Source organism: Lemur catta, unplaced genomic scaffold (genome assembly GCF_020740605.2).
Source record: "Lemur catta isolate mLemCat1 unplaced genomic scaffold, mLemCat1.pri scaffold_47_ctg1, whole genome shotgun sequence".
NCBI classification, from domain to species: domain Eukaryota; kingdom Metazoa; phylum Chordata; class Mammalia; order Primates; family Lemuridae; genus Lemur; species Lemur catta.
Window position 1 is genome coordinate 1,182,709 of NW_025423854.1, and position 18,732 is coordinate 1,201,440.

General features: G+C 42.9%; 1 long non-coding RNA gene across 1 annotated transcript; it reads right to left on the reverse strand.

Moving 5' to 3' along the window:
- Positions 1-13,029: 13,029 nt before the first annotated feature.
- Positions 13,030-14,777, reverse strand: LOC123629823. The gene is made up of 3 exons (XR_006732303.1): positions 14,596-14,777; positions 14,036-14,148; positions 13,030-13,226 (listed from the first exon to the last, which is right to left on the reverse strand). It is a non-coding gene; the product is annotated as an uncharacterized LOC123629823 (long non-coding RNA).
- Between the last annotated feature and the right edge of the window lie 3,955 nt (positions 14,778-18,732).

Sequence of the window (18,732 nt, forward strand, 5' to 3'; positions counted from 1 at the left end):
TCTTTCCAGGGACTCAACTGGAAATTTTCATAATTAATTCAAGGTTAAAGATGCTTAAGTTAGAATTTAATTTAGGGGAGGTTTGTCAAAGATGTTAAAGGGCTCAAAACATTTGACCAAATCAAAATCAGAGAACACTGTAAAATAGTAGCCATTGATTTAACCAAAGTGATAATCAAAAGACTTTGAAAGCAGTACAGAAAGTTACATGGATGCAAAAACCTTCACCAGTAAGCTGGTAAACCCAGGCAAGAAAGTATGTTGAAGGGGTGATGCCACTGTGGGGGCAGGGGACATGCAGGGGACATGAGATACAGCCAACCCTCTTAGAGTATAGGAAGCTTGGTAATTTTTTACAGGATTTCACATGACCAGAAAAGAACAGAGAATAACATGACCACCTACTCCCCTGTTAACAAGTAAAAGATTACAAAACTCAATGTCCTCATGTATCTATGTAAAATCATCCCCTAGACAACAGTTCTCCCACTGTGGACAGCCACTCTCATCTGTGTTTGCTGATATTCTCTACTTATTTACATTGTTACTTCGTATGTTTGTATCTGTAAATGTGTATTTTTGGTTTGTTTGTTTTTATATCAATGGTAACATGTATGCTCTTCTGAAACTTGCTATTCTATGGTTTTGGGATTTATCCATGTTGATCTATATAGCTCAAGTTGGTTATTTTAACTGATGTGTAATATTCTAGTTTATACAACTACAATAATCTTCTCAATTGTTGAACATTTAAAATGTTTCCAATTTTCCATTACTATGTAGTGGTGAAATACAGTAAAATAATTTCACTATTATAATAAAAAATAATTTTTGCTAAAAAAAGAAAGTATGTTGACAACTTTGAAGACATTTCTAATTTTATAAAACTTTTCTTGTCATGTGAACTGAAAATTTGATTTAATTACTAAATATTTTGAGTGCTCATTTATTTAAACCAATTTTGCTGACTATACCAGATTTTATTATGTAGGCATTACATAGGACATAGTGCATGTGTATATGCATCAATATACCTAAATATATATATATATGTATATATAATGTGTATATATATATACACACACATAAAGGTCTTAAAGTTTTCATTTTAGAATTTCAGTCATGAGATAGTAAAACATATAAACTCGCCAGTTTATAAAAACCAGTAGGATATAAATCATTTTTCTGACAAAATGAGATAAGGTTAAGATTTTTTTAAGTAGGCCATCTTATAAAGGCTGTCAACCAAATTTTGGGTAAAGCAGTTTGACTCAGTTATCAATATACTGGATTGTACAAAGAACACTTAACTGTGAAAATATGACTGAAATATGTGAGAAGGCTGAAAACAAGAGTTCTTCTGACAAGTTCTGACAGTTTCTTGGACTCAATTCTTCATCCTTGAAGATAATAATGTCACCATTTCTTTTACTATAGGGAAGGTGTCTTTATAGGAATTTTATGTTTTACTTTTAAAAAAGGTCTGAATGGCAAAATATTTCTTTAAAAAAATCTGCTGGTTTTCAAGAGGGTTTCCTTTTTTAATAAGCAGTCTGCCAGAATAGCCAAGGATTTTATAAAAAGAGTTTAGCTAAGGGAATGATTAAGAGGAGAAATTGTAAAAGGGGAAGAAAAAAGTTCCAGAAATAAGAGCCTAAGCTGGCTTTCAGATAATATTTTGTGGCCAGGTAATCTTTGGGTCTTGACTGATTTTTTTTTTTCAGCTTCAATGTATCAATGAGATGTGCGTATCTTATTTAGAGTCTATAATTTTATAGCCACAGTCAGCAGAGAGAGACCAAAAGGCTACAGGAGTCTACCCATGCCAGTTCCCTGTGATCCTTCCTATATAGCAAACACCAGGTCAGGGACTTTAACCAGACCCAGCCCAAATGCTATCACCCAAGAATGGGAAATCTCTCTATTTTTCCAAATCTTGGAGGATCGTATTTTATTCTAGCTCTCCATGGACAGCCTCTTTTCAAACCACTCATATTTGAAAAGTAATTGCACCAACTTTAGGTATTCAAAAGAAAAACACATTTTCTAATAGATTTGGGAAAATAGCTTTATTTAGAGTCTATAATTTTATAGCCATGGTCAGCAGAGAGTTCAGTTGGCTGGTAACCCATAGGCCCAGCGGGTGCCATGCTCGGCAACCCTGATGCAGCCCAGGGTGAGCTCCGCCAGCCCACGTAGGGGCCTGAGTTGCAGCCACACATGCAGGACATGTGGGCAACAGAGCCAGAACAGCCCGGAGTCCGTGTGCTCTAGAGTGTGTCACTGGGGGAACGGTTTCCTGCTGGCGGTTGTGCTCATGTGCAGTGACGGCTCTCTGATGCATGCATGCACACTTGCTTTAACGGCTCTGGCGGTGCTTGTCCTTGCTTGGCTGTGTTTGGTGCTGCCTGGCGATTTGCTCCTGTCAGAAGTTGGAAACTGGGATTTCCCTTGTTGGAGGTCGTGATCAGATCGAGTTGTCTTCATTGCACTGGACCCCTTCAGCAGCCCTGACAAGACCAGAGTGGGCCTGGAAGGCGAGGCAGGTGACAGCGCCTTCCTACAGCCATGGTACCACATCTGGAAAAAAGATCTTGGCAAAATTCACCAAGCTGCCAGCGCTGGTGACATAGCAAAAGTGAAGAGGATCCTTTCGCTGAAGAAAAAGGTCTTGGATGCCAGAGATAGAAAGAAGAGGTAATGGGAGCGGCCATTCCGGGCCTGGGTGCAGTTGGTGGGTGTGGGGGAAACGCCCTTCCCAGACTGGAGGGAGCCCGGAGTCCTGTCAGTGAGGGCTCCCGGCTGTCCTCCCTGTGGGCCCCGCAGCACCTGGGATGTGGAAACCTGGGAGGGGTCCAGCACCAAGGCCATCTTCATGGGCAGCAGCACAAAAACAAAACTTCAGCTGCTTCCCCGTTCACTCATGATTCCCCTTCTAGGACACTTTCTTGCCAATTTTAGCTACTTAACTAACACAAGTATATACGGTGTTTTATTGTTAATGTACACATTTTAAATCATTATGTTATACACCTTATAGAAAGGTACATAACGAGAGGAACAGTTCACACACTGTATCAAATTCTGTGCTAAAACATCTTAGCAAGAAGTTCAATATCCATTTTACGTCAATATAAAACTATGTAAATGTGTCCTTTACTCAAGGAACTTAGAAGGAGACTTTGAAGTGGTTAGATGCTACCATAGTCTTCAATAGGAAGACTCATTTTTCTGAAAATATGAGCTCTTAATAAATTTTACAGGAGCTAAATAAAAGTAATAAGGTTTCCAAATTTTTGAGTTACACATGGTGTCTGTCTTTTACTATTGTGATGACATGAAGAAAAATTTTGTGATGGAGTGAATAAGACTTGCACTTGTAGATATCGAAATGTGCTATTAATTTTCACAAATTAAATCATTTATTAACAGTTGAAGAGACAGATAAATGAATGGAACAGAATATAAAATCTGGGAACACCCAAATATATGAAAGAATTTAGAACTTGATGGTGACAAATCAAATAAGAAAAAGCTGACCTCTAATTTCAAATTGGCAAAGTACTTTTTTTGCAGATCTACAAGTGCCCCCCACACATAGGAAAAAGTATTAAGTGTCTCTGCTAAGAGAAGGATTTTGAGTTAAAAGAGAAATGAGATACCATTAATGTATCCAGAAAGTTTGTAAGAATGAAGATATTAAATACTAATATTAAACATGGAAAATACTTATACTGGTACTTACAGTTTATGTTGCTGATTTCTTTTCAAATAGACAACTTGGTGGTAACTACATACAAATGAGACTGACACGCTGCCTGCCTACTGCACTAACGAGGCAACTGTAACTACACATTTAAAAATTGTATATGCCCTTTACCCATCAGTTCCATTATACTAAAATATCCTCAAGAAATAGAGATCATACAATTTGTTTTTCTCAGAAGTTAAAATAATAAGGTCTTAAGAGGAATGCATATGATGGATTTTGTAAATCAATTTGATTGTGTCCATAGATGGAATAATATGTGATCATAAAAGGTGGCATAGATACGTATGTGTGCTGACATGTGAAGAGTATTTAGGTATATCAAGTAAGAATAAAAGTCATTTTGATTATTATACATATACACAAACACACTGTCGTCTTGTGTTAGCTTAAAATATGCACACAATGTGATAAAATTTGTTATTTCTGGGCAATTAGCATGTACGATTTGAAAGTTCTAGTAAAAGTTTATTAAGGATATAATCCTGGGAAGAGCAGTAATATGAATCTTGCACAGATAGAAGTAATTTCTTAATTTCCATGAATTTATTTTAAAATTATTTTGTGGATTGGAGTATTCTGCCTACTTTTATCCCTTCAGAAGTAAAGCGAATCTTTACATACAGTTTTTTTAATGTACATATGTTTTGTTATATAGATTTATTACTTAAACGTTAGGGACCAGGCCACACAGCAGGGGGTGAGCAGCAGGTCAAGTTCCCCTGTATTTACAGCTGCTCCCCATTGCTCCCATCACCGCATCCGTTATGCCTGTTAGATGCCCCCCAACACACACCTGGTCCATGGAAAAATTGTCTTCCGTGAAACTGGCCCCTGGTGCACAAAAGGTTGGGGACTGCTGCCCTAAAGGACCTGTGCCCCAATGGAACTATATTCCCACCTGGCTCTGTGGGCCCTCCTCCCTCTGAGGGCCCTCTAGGCTCTCAGTCACCTTCCCTGGCTCTGTGTCACCTCATGGTCATGTGGCCACTCTTGGCTTTGTGTCCCCTTCAGGCTCTGAGGCCCCTTCTGATTTGTGTCCCCTCTTAACTCTCAGGCCCCTCTTGGATGTGTCCCTTCCTGCCTGTGACCCTCCTGCTATTTCTGAGGCCTCTCCCCACTCTTAGACCCCTCCTGGCTCGTATCCCCTGCTGGCCCTGAGGTTATTCCTGCTCTGAGACTCCTTCCAGCTCTGTCCCTTCCTGCCCGAGGCCACTCCTATCCTGTCTCCCCTCCTGGCCCTGTATCCAATCCTGGCATTAGGCCTCTCATGGCTGAATTTGTCCTTGTTCTGTGACAGTACCCCAAGTCACTTTGAATCCTGACTTCCCTCCTAGCCTTGAGGTTATTCCTGGCTCTATAAACCCTCCTGAGGCCCCTCCTGGCTCTGAGTCCCTTAATGGCTATGTAGCCTGTCATTACTCTGAGGCACCTGAGAGCTCTGTGTCCTCTGATGGCCCTGAGGCCCCTTCTGATTCTGTGCCCCCTTGTGCCTTTGTGTCCTCTCCTGTCTCTGAGGTCACATCTAGCCCTGAGGCCCTTCATGGGTCTATTACTCATCCTGCTCTGTGTCTCCTCCTGATTCTGTGACCTCCTGGCTCTGTAACCATCTCATGCCTTATGTCCCCTCCTGGTTATGTGATGCAAGCTCTAAGCCCTCTTGTGACCCTATAGTCCCTCATGAACCTGAGGCCCCTCCTGTCCAAGTGTCCCATCTTTCTCTGTCTCCTTTCCTTGGTCTAGGCCCCTCCTCACTCTTGGTCCCCTCCTGTCCCTTTGATCCTCCTATCTCTGAGGCACCTCCTGGTCCTGAAACTCCTCTTCCCTCTGTGGCCCCTCCTGGCTCTCTGTTTTCTCCCTCATCTGAGGCCCCTCCTGGCTCTGCAGACACTCCTGGCTCTGCGGCCTTTCTTGGCTCTGTGGTTTCCCCCTACTGTGACTGTTTTTGACCCTGAGGCCCCTCCTGACTGTTTCTCCTCCTGACTAAATACACATACACACACACACACACACACACACACACACACACACACACACACACACACGTATCTCAGATTTTGAGAATATGTTTAATCCTACAAACACAATTTGAACTAAAGCCATTGTTTCAAGCAAACCTATTGTAATATGGTCAGGTCAAAATAACTCCACTCTTCCTCCCATATTAACACTGATTTGTACAAGCACCCGGGCTCCAGTTCCATTCCACCTGTCATTCTCAGACAACAGGGACACCTAGTAAATTGAAAAATTATAACTAAAGAAGCAACTTCAGATACAATTCTGAAATAGTTGCATTAAAAACCATTATCAGTATCACTTCAGCTCTCACTGAGGTATATTTGACACCATGATGTTGAAAGCTGAAACATTTAATAGAGATGACCATGAGGTGACTGAAGATAAAACTGGCAATTTAGGAAAGAAGGAAAATTCTTTATGAGGCAAAAGTGTATTTTCTTAGCCAATAGGTGGATAATGCTCAAATAGAACTGTTCCCCACCCCAGTCACAGAGTAATTTTTAAATGTCTATATTTGGAATGATATGATGGTGAAACTTACAACAAATGAGAAAAATCTTAGCATAACTATTAAATCAGTTACTATGACATGTAATTTGTCTCTTTGGGGGGAGGCAGAGCAATTAGACATTTAAGAATTATGGTTTCTTACCATTCCTTAACTAAATTTCATAATATAAATATATAATGTAACATATATTAAGAAAATACTCTCTATTAACAGAAAAAATGTCACTAATATATCTGATTTCAAGATGATTTAGGAAGTGAAATAAAGTACCAAACACAGGAAGTAGCTGAATTTTTTTGGTAAATGTTTAAATCAGCAAGTTCCTATGTAAATTTCTGGAAGGCTCTATTTGAAAACAGAGAAACTACAAACAACTTACATGTCCAAGTGTTGACACTGGTGGTATGACTGTAGCTTTCTTACAAAAACAGAATTAGAGGACTCATATATACTTTTCAGTAAATATAAAGGGAACAAAGTTATATTAATGCCACATTTTAACATAAGAAAATAAGGACAGCTGAGAAATAGTCATAAAACTGTTCTACCATTGTTATGTTTTAGCCATACCTATCTGGTTTAAATCACATTAATTTCTATAGATTGTATCTGGTACCTTGGGATTTTTCCACAAATTTATCAAATACCCCTTGTGATTAGAAAGAAGAGTGTAACTAAATTTATGGTTTTAAACACTCACTCTGTTACCTACTAGCATTGATTTGGCAAGTGAGCCCCAAATTAACAAAGGTTCATGCAAACTATCTCACTGCTGAACTCTCAAATGAGGTTATCTGTCAGTATCAAAACACACCATATAAAGGAATATCATCCTATAAATCAGCAATTCCATTTGTAGAAGTTTATTCTAAGGAAAGAAATTAAGCATGTAGGCAAAGTTTTGAGTTAACATGACCATCACACTGCTATTTTTAGCAGCAAAAAAAAAAGCCCTCCAAACCATATAACGATTCAATATAAATGGTTAAATTATGATACAACCAGCCGGGCACGGTGGCTGATGCCTGTAATCCTAGCACTCTGGGAGGCCGAGGTGGGTGGATCGCTTGAGCTCAGGAGCTGGAGACCAGCCTGAGCAAAAGCGAGACCCCGTCTCTACTAAAAATAGAAAAATTATCTGGCCAACTAAAATATATATAGAAAAAATTAGCCGGGCGTGGTGCTGCATGCCTGTAGTCCCAGCTACTCGGGAGGCTGAGGCAGTAGGATCGGTTAAGCCCAGGAGTTTGAGGTTGCTGTGAGCTGGGCTGACACCACAGCACTCACTCTAGCCTGGGCAGCAAAGCAAGACTCTGTCTCAAAAAAAAAAAAAAAATTATGATACAACCATACATTAGGAGGCTAATCACAAACTCACCAAGAATTATGTTAACTGTGAGAAAATGTCAGACAAAGACAAACTAAAGGAATATTTTATAAATAATTAGCAATTTACTCCTCACAGTTTTAAAGATCATGAAAGATCCTCTTCTCCTTGCCCCTGCAAAAAGGCTGAATTAGTTTTTTCTCTAATATGAAACTGTAAGTGTTATGTGTGATCCTGTATTGGGTCCTGAACCACAGTGTAGGGGACACTACAAAGGAGACTATTGAGATAAACAGTAGAATTTCAATATGGACTGTGAATTTCGTAATTATTTTGTATATATGTTAAGTTTTCTGATTTTGGTAATTATTCTCGAATTATGTAAAAGAATCATTCTTAGGAAATACACACTTAGGGGTGATTATGTATACAATTTACTCTCAAATGGTAAAAAATAAAGTATGTTTGTAAAGAGTTACAAAGCAAATGATAAAAAAAAGTGGAGCAAAATGTTAAAAATTGGTGAGTCTTGGTTAAGGGTTTAAGAAGCATCCTTTGTAGTATTGTCTTACTTCACTGTATGTTTGAAGTTATATAAACATTCTAAGTTCTAAAAATAAGATTGCAGAATGAGTATGTATGTTGCAACAAAGCCATTAAGAACTAAACTTTTTATCAGTAGAAATCTCATGTAATTACATTAATAATATATTACAATATTTTTTAAAATTGTAAATAAATTTAATTCCAGAAATTGAGTTCACCATTTATAAATACACCAAGACAGCCAATGCGATGCAATTTTGATTAAGCTTAGCTATAGTATTTTAACAGAACAGCAACTTTTCTAAAAGGTCATAGGTAAATGAGTTATTTTTCTAACTCAGAACATTTAATTGGTTTGATTGAGAAACCACCTTTTTAAACATAAAACAAAAACTATGAAGACATAATTGTTCAAAGAATCTGACAACCAATACTTCATTCTGATGTCCTTGGGATTCTAAAATATCCCAACAATGGCTGAATCTTCCCTACCATTAAACAAAAAATCCAAACACCTAAGGCTATTCTTAAAACTGTTTTATGAGCTTCTTCCCTGTTATTAAGCCATCTTCTCTTAAAAGAATTTTACACATAATTTGAACAAACAAGTGGGTCAATGCAGACATTTTACAAGACACCTTCCTTAGCGCAGAGACACTAAGCAGCAGATCATCTGCTGGAAACCTGTCATATTAAGCACTGGCTACACAATGAGCATGAATTGACAAACTTGGAGCAAATTTCAAAGGAGCTCACATTAAAAACTTGTGAGCTCTGTGAGTTAACAAACCACATAAAACTTGAAAAGGGAAAATTCTCGGTAGCAAGTAACCATGTAACTGACATGATACATCTAATTTTAGTTTTGTTTTCAAATGCCATGTCTCTGTTGCAGTAAACAGTTACTTTCCAGAATATTCTCTGTACCCTGAGACATACTTTAGAACACCAATCCCCAACCTTTTTAGCATCAGGGACTGGTTTCATGGAAAACAATTTTTCCATGGACCAGGGGACTGGTGGCGGGGTATGATTTCAGGATGATTCACATGCATTGCATTTATTGTGCACTTTATTTCTATTGTTCCACCATTGTAACATATCCTCACTGATAATGTTTTCATATGACTCTGCAAGCAATTGATTTATTATGGTCTCTGTGCTGTCAAACCTCTCTGAGAATGATAACCTGTACTTAAAGCCACTCCCCAGTGCTAGCACTAGCATCACCATCTCATCCACACCTCAAATCATCAGGCATTAGATTCTCATAAAGAGTTCACAACCTAGATCTCTCACGTGTGCAGTTTACAGTAGGGTTCACGCTGTGAGAATCTAATGTTGGCACTGATCTGACAGGAGGTACAGCCCAGGTAGTGATGAGAGTGATGTGGAGCAGCTGTAAAAACAGGTTAAGCTTCATTCAATTGCCTGCTGCTTACCTCTCCTGCTGCATGGCTCAGTTCCTAACAGGCGGCAGACCAGTACCCAGGTTGGGGACCACAGCTTTAGAGCCTGTAGTAAAAACTCCAAAGGTCATATGGCTTGGCCTCCACCTCCTATTTACAGATTTTATTTGACAGGCACAAAAGCTGTCTTGCTGCAATTAAAGCAATGCTAAACTAAAATCCAGTACCTGATTCATGGTTTTTATATAATCAATGGTGCAGGAAGTTCTGCACCATTCTGTGGCTCTTTCTGTCCTCATCTGGAATCCAATTGATCATGCCGCTGAAGCACGGCAATGCTCATATGCTCCCCTTCATTCAACATCTTTCCTATGCTTGGATTGTCAGTCTCCATAATACCAATTTGAAGTAAAACACCTACAGAATAAAATTATTTACTTTTCTCTGCCATTCTAGTAAGACAAATTACTAAACCCCAACTTTCAAAAAACTTTAGTTACAAATTAAAACCTAGTGGTCCTATTTCATAGTTGACAAGACGAGCTATTTCTAACAGACTTCTTAAAAAACACACCACTATACCTGGCCTGAAGGAGTAGGAGTAGGGCACCTGCAGACATTATGGTGAAAGCTGGAGAGTGACCCTCAGTGTCTGGTCTGGTAACATACATGGCCCGGGGCACAGTCACAGCCCCTTGTACCAACTGCTAATGCCTAAGCAGCAATAGCAACTCTAGTCTGGTGGCTCCATCGTGAGATTCAATACTGAAAATATATTAAGAAAATATTTGCTTTCAAAAAAATAAGTTTTTAAAAATATTCCATCATGAGCCTGGACTAGCCGAAGGTACTGTTCTCAGTGAGCATGCTGAACAGCTTCTCTGAAGGGATGGTAACTGGGGGACAGCCCAAAACTCTGATGGCCAAACTTGACAGCCCTGTTGAGGATGACTTCTTGAGGTTCCAGTAAGCAAGCAGCTCAGAGCTCTGTTTATCAAGCACTTCCTCCGCCAACTATGCAAGCACCATGTCCTCAGGTAGCTTTGCTCTCAGATTTTTCTTCTTCATCTTGGCCAAGAGTGACCACAAGTTATCCTCTCCAACGAATTCTTATGAATCACACCCATTGGAGGCAGGCATGTCATCTGGATAGAACTCAGAATTTCCATACTTCCCTGATTGAAGCCCACTTTTGCTGTTCTGCTGCCTCCTGTGTAAACAGAGAAGATTTGTAATGAGGGTCCAACACTGTAGCAAATGTGTATCTGGGGTCATGGAGGATGGTGGACAATCAGCTCACCACAGACTCCTTCAAGAACTTTAGCATGGTGTCCATGTCCACCGTCTCCTCAAAGAGGACCTCAATTTTTATATTGAGAATGTGGATCATGGGGATGACTTGGATTAAAGCAGAAACTGGTGTGGCTATCTCCCGACTGTTAGCATGGAAAAGTTTGGTGCATATCAGAGACTGGATGACCTCCCACTGGTCACAAGCGATCAGTTCTCCCAAATTATACTCTGTTGCCATCTCGTTAATTGCCCTTTCTTGTTCAATGAGTCATTCCAACATATGAAATGATGTCCTCCATTTGGATGGAATGTCTTGAATAAAATGGTGCTGTGGCAATTTATATGACTTCTGCATCTCTGCTAGCTTCTTTTTGGCTTTCAATGATTGATGTACCCAATAACACATCTTCTGTGCAATGCTAAGGAAGTTCTGCACCACTCTGTGGCTCTTACTGTCCTCACATATACAATCAAGTTGATCATGTGGCTGAAGCACTGCATGCTCCTGTACTTCATTCTATGTCGTTTCTGTGCTTGGATTGGCAGTCACCATTATACCAATTTGAAAGCCAATTGAGGTATCTGAGACATCCCACCATCATTCTAGCTTCTTCTGAATGCTGTTGCTGCTATTGCCACAATCTGTGACACATCTAAAAAGTGCTGACCAATGGTAGTCCTCACAGTGTGGTTACACTGACAACTCGAAGGAGACCCAGTGAGCCTTTAAATGGTCAGGTCCTCTTAAGTCCGGTTATTCATACCTATTCCCAAAGTGAATTGGATCCGAATCTCACCTTTCTTAAGATGTGACACAATTATCTGCTTCACATTACCACACGTACCTGGGATACCTGTTCTAGAGAAGTAAGATGGGGAGGGCAAGGAACATTGAGTTTTCAAGTATTGGAGCAGTCTGTTAGAGCCAACATTGTCTACAAAGACGGAAAGTCAAGTATGACCATTGCAGCTATTAGACTTGTGATGTTACTTTTGCAACTGGGTGAGAATCATAAAACATGTCATTGGTGCCACCAAAGGAGGGAGGTCCTAATAATTCTGTGCTCAGTGGCACACATATGTCCAGAGAAGAGGACTGCATTGTCTCAGAGACATTGGTTTCAGCACATTGCTGTGGAGCCTCTGCAATGTCTCAGGAGACAACGGGTGCCCAGGGTAACTGGCTTCTTTCCTCTGCTGATCTGGACACAGCGTAATCACACAACTTCAGTGTGCAGAGCAAACAGAAAAATGATTCCACAGCTTTGAGGTCTTTTTGCTATTCATAGGAAACATAACCTGATTACATCTTATGACCATTGTTCCCAAGTCAATTCATCTGGAGAAGGAACTTTCTGCAGAAACAAAGGTGGCATACAATTTGCCAAACTTTCACAGAGAAAGCTCTTTTGGTTCCTGACTACTTCAGGATGCCATCTGTACAGGTGTCTCATCACACAGCTTCTTCCCACATCACTCTTCTTTCCCAGACTGATGACACAACTGCAGTATCTGCACGCTGCCTTGAGACTGGCAATGAAAAGTGATTCCAACCTTCTGATTTCATTCTTTTCATGACCTTTTTATTCTTCTGGAAGACATCACCACACTCAAACATTCCAGGCCTCAACCCGTGGGACTGATGCTTCTCAGGAAAGGACATCACGGCCTCCCCAACGTCACTGGAGGATGACAACACCAACACAGCTTCCATCAGCACATCGCCAGGGTTCAAATGCAATGGCAGGTCCTCAGTCAGCCGATCAGGGGAGGAGGAAGCTGAAGGGGACTCTTTGACCAGTTTTCCTGAAGATGACTACATAGACCTTAGATCCACCTCTGGAGACAGTAGAGAAGGTATCTGGCTTGGGTGGATGTAGTACAGAGGCAGGATGCCCGGGTCCACATTCTCCTGCAGCACAGCGGAGCGCTGTGCTCTCTGCGTGTGTCTGATGAGACAGCTGGTGCCCAGATCCTTCCCATCCTTTCCTCTGCTGAACTCATTCGTGCAGTGAACACAGAGAGCTTCAGAATTATCTGGAGGCCATATGCAGAAGTGGTACCAGACAGGAGATCTTCTGGACCCAGCTGTGGCCTTTGGAAGGGGAAAGTTTTTGCTACTATGTTTCCTGTGGTTTCATCATGCTGGAGAGTCAGGAATATTGGAGATGACGCCCCCAGAGCTTCTTCTCTTCTCTGCTTCTAAGAGATGGACACGGAAAAGGAGATTTCTTCAGAAGAAAACACAGATTCCTCTGTTATTTGATGACACGATGGGATCTTAGATACCACCTTTTGGACAAGTTTGATGGGTGAGATTATGGTGCTCGTGTCTCCTCCATCTGTAGGCTGTAGTGGAAACAGGAGTGAAGGAGAAGAAATTAAGGACAGAGCAGATACACTTCCATTTTCTCGAATGAGCACGGTGGTGTGTGCTGACCTTCTCAGGAGACAGCTTGTACTTAAGTCTTTTTCATTTTTACCTGTAATAAATTCTTTCACATGATACATACATATTGCTTTGGTACTATTCTGAAAACAGAGTTGCCAAGCTGGAGGTTTCTTATGGAAGACTATGTTTTGGCTGCAAAGGTGGCTCTGAGTTGCAGCTTTCACTGCCATGCTACACAGTGTTTACTACTGTACTGACAGAACTAAGACCCATAATTGTCATCCTTCCAGCTTGTTTCTCTGATTTCTGTTTCATCACCAGTTTGTTTCGCATCCTCTTCCCTTACTTTTAACATCCACTCTTTCCCAACTGTGTAAGAATTTGATCACCACCATCTTCTTCTATTTTACAATTTATTTTATCAAAAACAAAAGCACTATTCCCGTTTGGGACAGGATTTCAGGTGAGTTTCCATGATTGACTATAACTATTCTGGCTATTTCATCATGTTAATATCTTAGGTTAATCAAAAATAGATTCAAATGCTTATTTGTGCCCCCACAAATGTAGGTTTTACCTTCCCTTTTTCATAAGTCAGTCTTTCAGGATGTTTCTATCAATGGCCAATCATAACATTACTGAAAATTATAATGTCCAACTCATATAAGCATATCATCTTAGAGCATAAATCACTGACTCCCAGGAGCTGTACTATTAAAAATATTTCATGGTGGCATAGACAGAAACATACGCAGTGGAGACTTACTTCTTGTTTAACGACAGGGTCCCTGCCATCCTGATAGCATACACATCTTCCTTTTGCATCACACCTCATTGGCTTCCTAACCCCATCTGAACACGGCCCTGGCTGGTCTCTTCCTGGAAACAGCACGGAAAGTGACAGGGTCTGGAAGAGGCCCTGGAGTTGGGCTATGCCAACTTTGGGTCACCCGAAGAGGCCTCTCTATCTGTGGAGCCACTGCTGCCAAGCTGCACTGCGCTGCTAGCAGGCCAGCCCCCACACTCATCTTCTCAGCGCCCTATGGGGCTATAGTTCCAGAATTCGCATTTGGAAGAGATAAAAGAAACAGAAATCAGTAGGAGAAAACACTCATCTTGACTGGTCTTGATATAAATTCGTGATCCCCAACTTCCAGTTAGGCCTCAATAACATTTCCCATTTCCACTCATTCTTCTAGTCCTCCGTGACTCTGTACCTCCTCCACAAACCACTAAGACCTCCTTTTCCATACGTACTCTCAGCTGATAACTTGAACCTGACTTCACTATCAGTGAATTTCCACAAACCTCCACCTGCCAACTTACCATCACCTCCACTTTAAAAACTTTGCTGAAGCTCCAGAATCTGAATCCCGTATCAACAGGGCAGATGTAGGGGGCAGCCTACCCCCGCAGAAGCTGCTAACTGTAGGCACCTGGGTGAGAGCACAAGGGCCAACAGATCTAAGGATGAGAGCAGGAGGAGCCAGGGCTGGGGCTGGGTGGGAGACGCAGGTGGACACATCACCAGATGCTTCTGCTGCTGACTTTGGGGGCGACCGCCTCTCTGCCATACTGCCTGGAACCTGGCAGCTTGTGAAGGGTGGGTGACACCAGGAGCACTGTGCAGGGCGTGGCTGGCGACCATGGCGCCCTTACACCCTTCTCCTGTCCTTGCCCCATGGGCCCTCACAGAACAGTCTCCCTCTTCCTCTGCACTTTCAATGCCAGCAGCAGCACAAGCCTAGGATATCCGCCACTCACCATCATTCACATTGTATTGCAGAGCCACCCCTGGGAGCAGAAACCTAAGCCCACCCAGCATGAAACCACAGTGGAGAACGTGGTGGTGCTAAAGGGCATCACCTAACACTGGCCCCTGTAGTACAGAGGCTAAGCTTCACCTGATGCCCTCACACCCACTCTGCAAAATCCACCGGAAACCAACCGACAACTTAGGCCCACCGATGGGCGGGTCTGGGGAACATCACCCCGATCTATCTCCCTGCTGTACTTACACCCAGCAGCTACACAAACCGCTATGGGGAGGAGAAGCAGAACCTGGACACAGTGTCCCCCCCCCTACACACACACTCAGTGCCCCTTCCCACTCACGTGCCCATTCCCGGTCTACAAGGCCTCTGAGTACCGAGGACCAAATCCCTCCCACGTGCCAACTGAGTCCTTGCTTACCTGCCTCTCACGACAGGATGCTCACCAGCAAGTCCCTCTCAAGTCCTAGGTCGGTCCTTCCTTGGGTGTTGCTCACTGTAGGATGCTCTCTTCCCAGGAGATTCAAAGGCGGTTCTGGCCACAAAGCCCTCACCAATGGAAATCTCTCGGCCAGAGCAAAATGAAAAACTAACAGACTTCTCAGCAAGCTCTCAAGAGCCAAAGAAAAAAGAAACAGCTTCAACCCATGGCAGACAATTTATAGCCTCGTATATTCAAATGAGGTATTGTAAAATACCCATTCTGATTGGATGTCATTATCCAATCACAATTGGTCTGTGAATTTCTCTTTTCAAAGGGCCTCTTCTAGAATACTCGTTCTGATTGGATTGCACTATCCAATCAGAATTTGACAGTTTTTATCATCCAACCAGAATGTACATTCCAGAAAGCCTTATTGGAATATGAAAGCCTATAAATGGCCTGCCGAGGCCAAAATAAGGCTTGTGATAGCGCTTCAGTCTCCATGGCGGAGAGTGAGCCTGGAAATGGACCTGGCCCCCAGTGGTAGACCTCTTTTCGCCTTGGATTCCCAGGTAAGGAGAGGAAGAGGGGAATGCTGGGGACGTGCTGGCTCGCAGCAGGGATGGAAAGCCTTTCAGGAGCCCCTCGCTCCTTGTCTTGAGCTGTCCTCCTCCCGCAGCACCGCCTCTGCCTTCCGGGTTAGGTGTAGTTGGGTTCCCTCACCTCTGGCCCTTCTTAGGTTCCCTGTTTTCTTCTCTTTTCTCCAGCCACTGTGGGTTTTCTCTTCTTGCACATCGCGGCAATTTCTCTCTCCCTAGGGGACTAGCTCCAGAAGTCCTTACTCATCCGGCTCCCTGAGGAACCTGCGGCTTCCACTGTGTCTCTATTCTATTCTGTCCTGTTGCTCACAACTCAATCTCTCCACCTTTGTGGGTGGTTTTCATTTTCCCTCTTACCTGGTCCGCCCCACCATTACCTCTTGGGTTGTCAAAAACCTCCTGGTGTCTCCCTTTCCTTGCTCTTTCTGGGCCAATATTTACTTTTTCATTTTTAATTTGAGATAATGAAAATTAAGGTTACAAGATTAAGGTTTAGAAGCTTAAAATTTCTTCCTAGATGTAAAAAGACGAAGACTTTTGGATGTTTATTTTATCCCCTGTGTAAACTTAGTCAAACACATTGTACTGTGGAATGAGATTTAAAAGCGCAATCCCAAAGCCTAAAAATAGGGGACAGTAATGGAAATTTTGGCAGTCTTTTTACCTATTGGGCAATGATACAAGACCTGATTCTTTGAGAGTAATTTTAGTTTGAGGATAATTCTAAGAAAGCTTTACCGATTAGCCTTTTTAGGAAGGCAGGAAACTGCAGCCAATCAACTCCCTGCAGCTGGGAGAGGGAAAGGGGCTGCCACAGCCAAACCCCACAGGAACCAGGCCCTGAGGGGAGGCTGCCCCAAGGCAGGGCGGGGAGGGGGCTAGATGCCTGGAGACGCGTCCCCATTCTCCTGGAGAGGCTGAGCGCATCCCGTCTGTTGCCCCGTGCGCCCGGAAAGGGTCCTCAGGGAAGCTTGGGGTTTGGGCGTGAAGGCAGGCAGGCTCCCGCGCTGGGCAAAAGGCAACGGGCCGGGGGCTCCTCGGTTCCCAGGGTCTCCCCGGATCTGTCCAAGTCCAGGAGACACAAGCTGCCACAGACTTGAGGAGGAGGCAGCCTCCCGCTGGGAGCCAACTTTGTGCGCGGCGGCCGGGGTCAGGGATGGGGTCAGGGTACACGTTACATGGACACCGGAACGCGGTCAGCGCCAGCAGGAGCCCGAGCGGCGGCGCCCGGCCCAGGGGCAACACAGTCCTTGGCGCGCGGGTGGCGCGGGGCTGGTCCTCTCGCGCGCCCGGCCGGCCCGACTCGCTCCCAGCGCGCCGCTCCTCCCCGGACGCCGGCGCCGGCTCTGCGGGCGCTTCCTCCGCTGCGCCTCTGCGCGCTCTCCTGGGCTCGGCCGTGCGCGGGCGGGGAGCCGGGGGCTGCCAGAGCCCCGCGCCCCGCGCCCTCGCCCGCCGCCCCGCGCTTGGCCCGAGTTGCGCGGCCCCCGCCGCCGCCGCCGCGGCTCCTGCGCCCCAGAGCCGGTCCCATCCCAGTCGCGCCGCCGCCGCCTCAGCCAGCCCCGCTGCCGGCCCCCTCTCCAGCCAGCCAGAGTGAAAATTAAATTCTTTACTACAGAAATATATACAAAAACGAATTGTAAATACTAAGAAATTTTATTATGGATATACTCTGAACTAAAACCTCTGTTATATACATATACATAGATTTATTTCTTCATGTGCCTTATCATACAATTTTCCGTTTTCTGTTATGGTTTAAGTACATACTTGATGGAGTGGTCCTGTCTCTTTTTGTTTGTTTCTTCTTCCTCCTCCACCTTTTAAAAATGATTTACCCCAGCCTAACGTTTTCCTTGCAGAATACTTTTCCTCAGTTGTCTATCCTTTCAGTGCCTCTGTCTTCATTGTTATCGTATTTAGTTAAAGCTTTCTATTGAGTAGCTCTTTGTGGCTTTCATTCAACAATCATTGCTTCATAAGGTTTATTTTTATTTTTTTTCTCTTTCTTTCTTTCTTTCTTTTTTTTTTTTTTTTTGAGACAGAGTCTCGCTCTGTTGCCCAGGCTAGAGTGCCATGGTGTCAGCCTAGCTCACAGCAACCTCAAGCTCCTGGGCTCATGTGATCCTTCTGCCTCAGCCTCCCAAGTAGCTGGGACTACAGGCATGCACCACCATGCCTGGCTAATTTTTTTGTATATATTTTAGTTGTTTGGCTAATTTCTTTCTATTTTTAGTAGAGATGGGATCTCGATGTTGCTCAAGATGGTCTTGAACTCCTGAGCTCAAACGATCCACCCACCTCAGCCTCCCAGAGTGCTAGGATTACAGGCGTGAGCCACTGCGCCCGGTCTTTTTCTCTTTCTTGAGAGAACCTGAATTATACAGTACTTTATCTTTAGCATTTTGACAAACATAATAGAAGTGGTTTATACTATTAGCAAAGCCAACCCATTAAAATAAATTATTACTAAAAACTGAACTGTAACATTTTCCCCGGCAAGAGATAATTCGTCCAAATGTGAATGATACAAACACATATCACAATATAACTCAAAATTGATTAACTATCTTAACGATAGTTACTTTAACAATCCTCTAAGCTGACTAGGTACATTTTTGCCCCAGGGTATTTTGGTTAAGAATATAATCCAATGGATATTACAGTATTT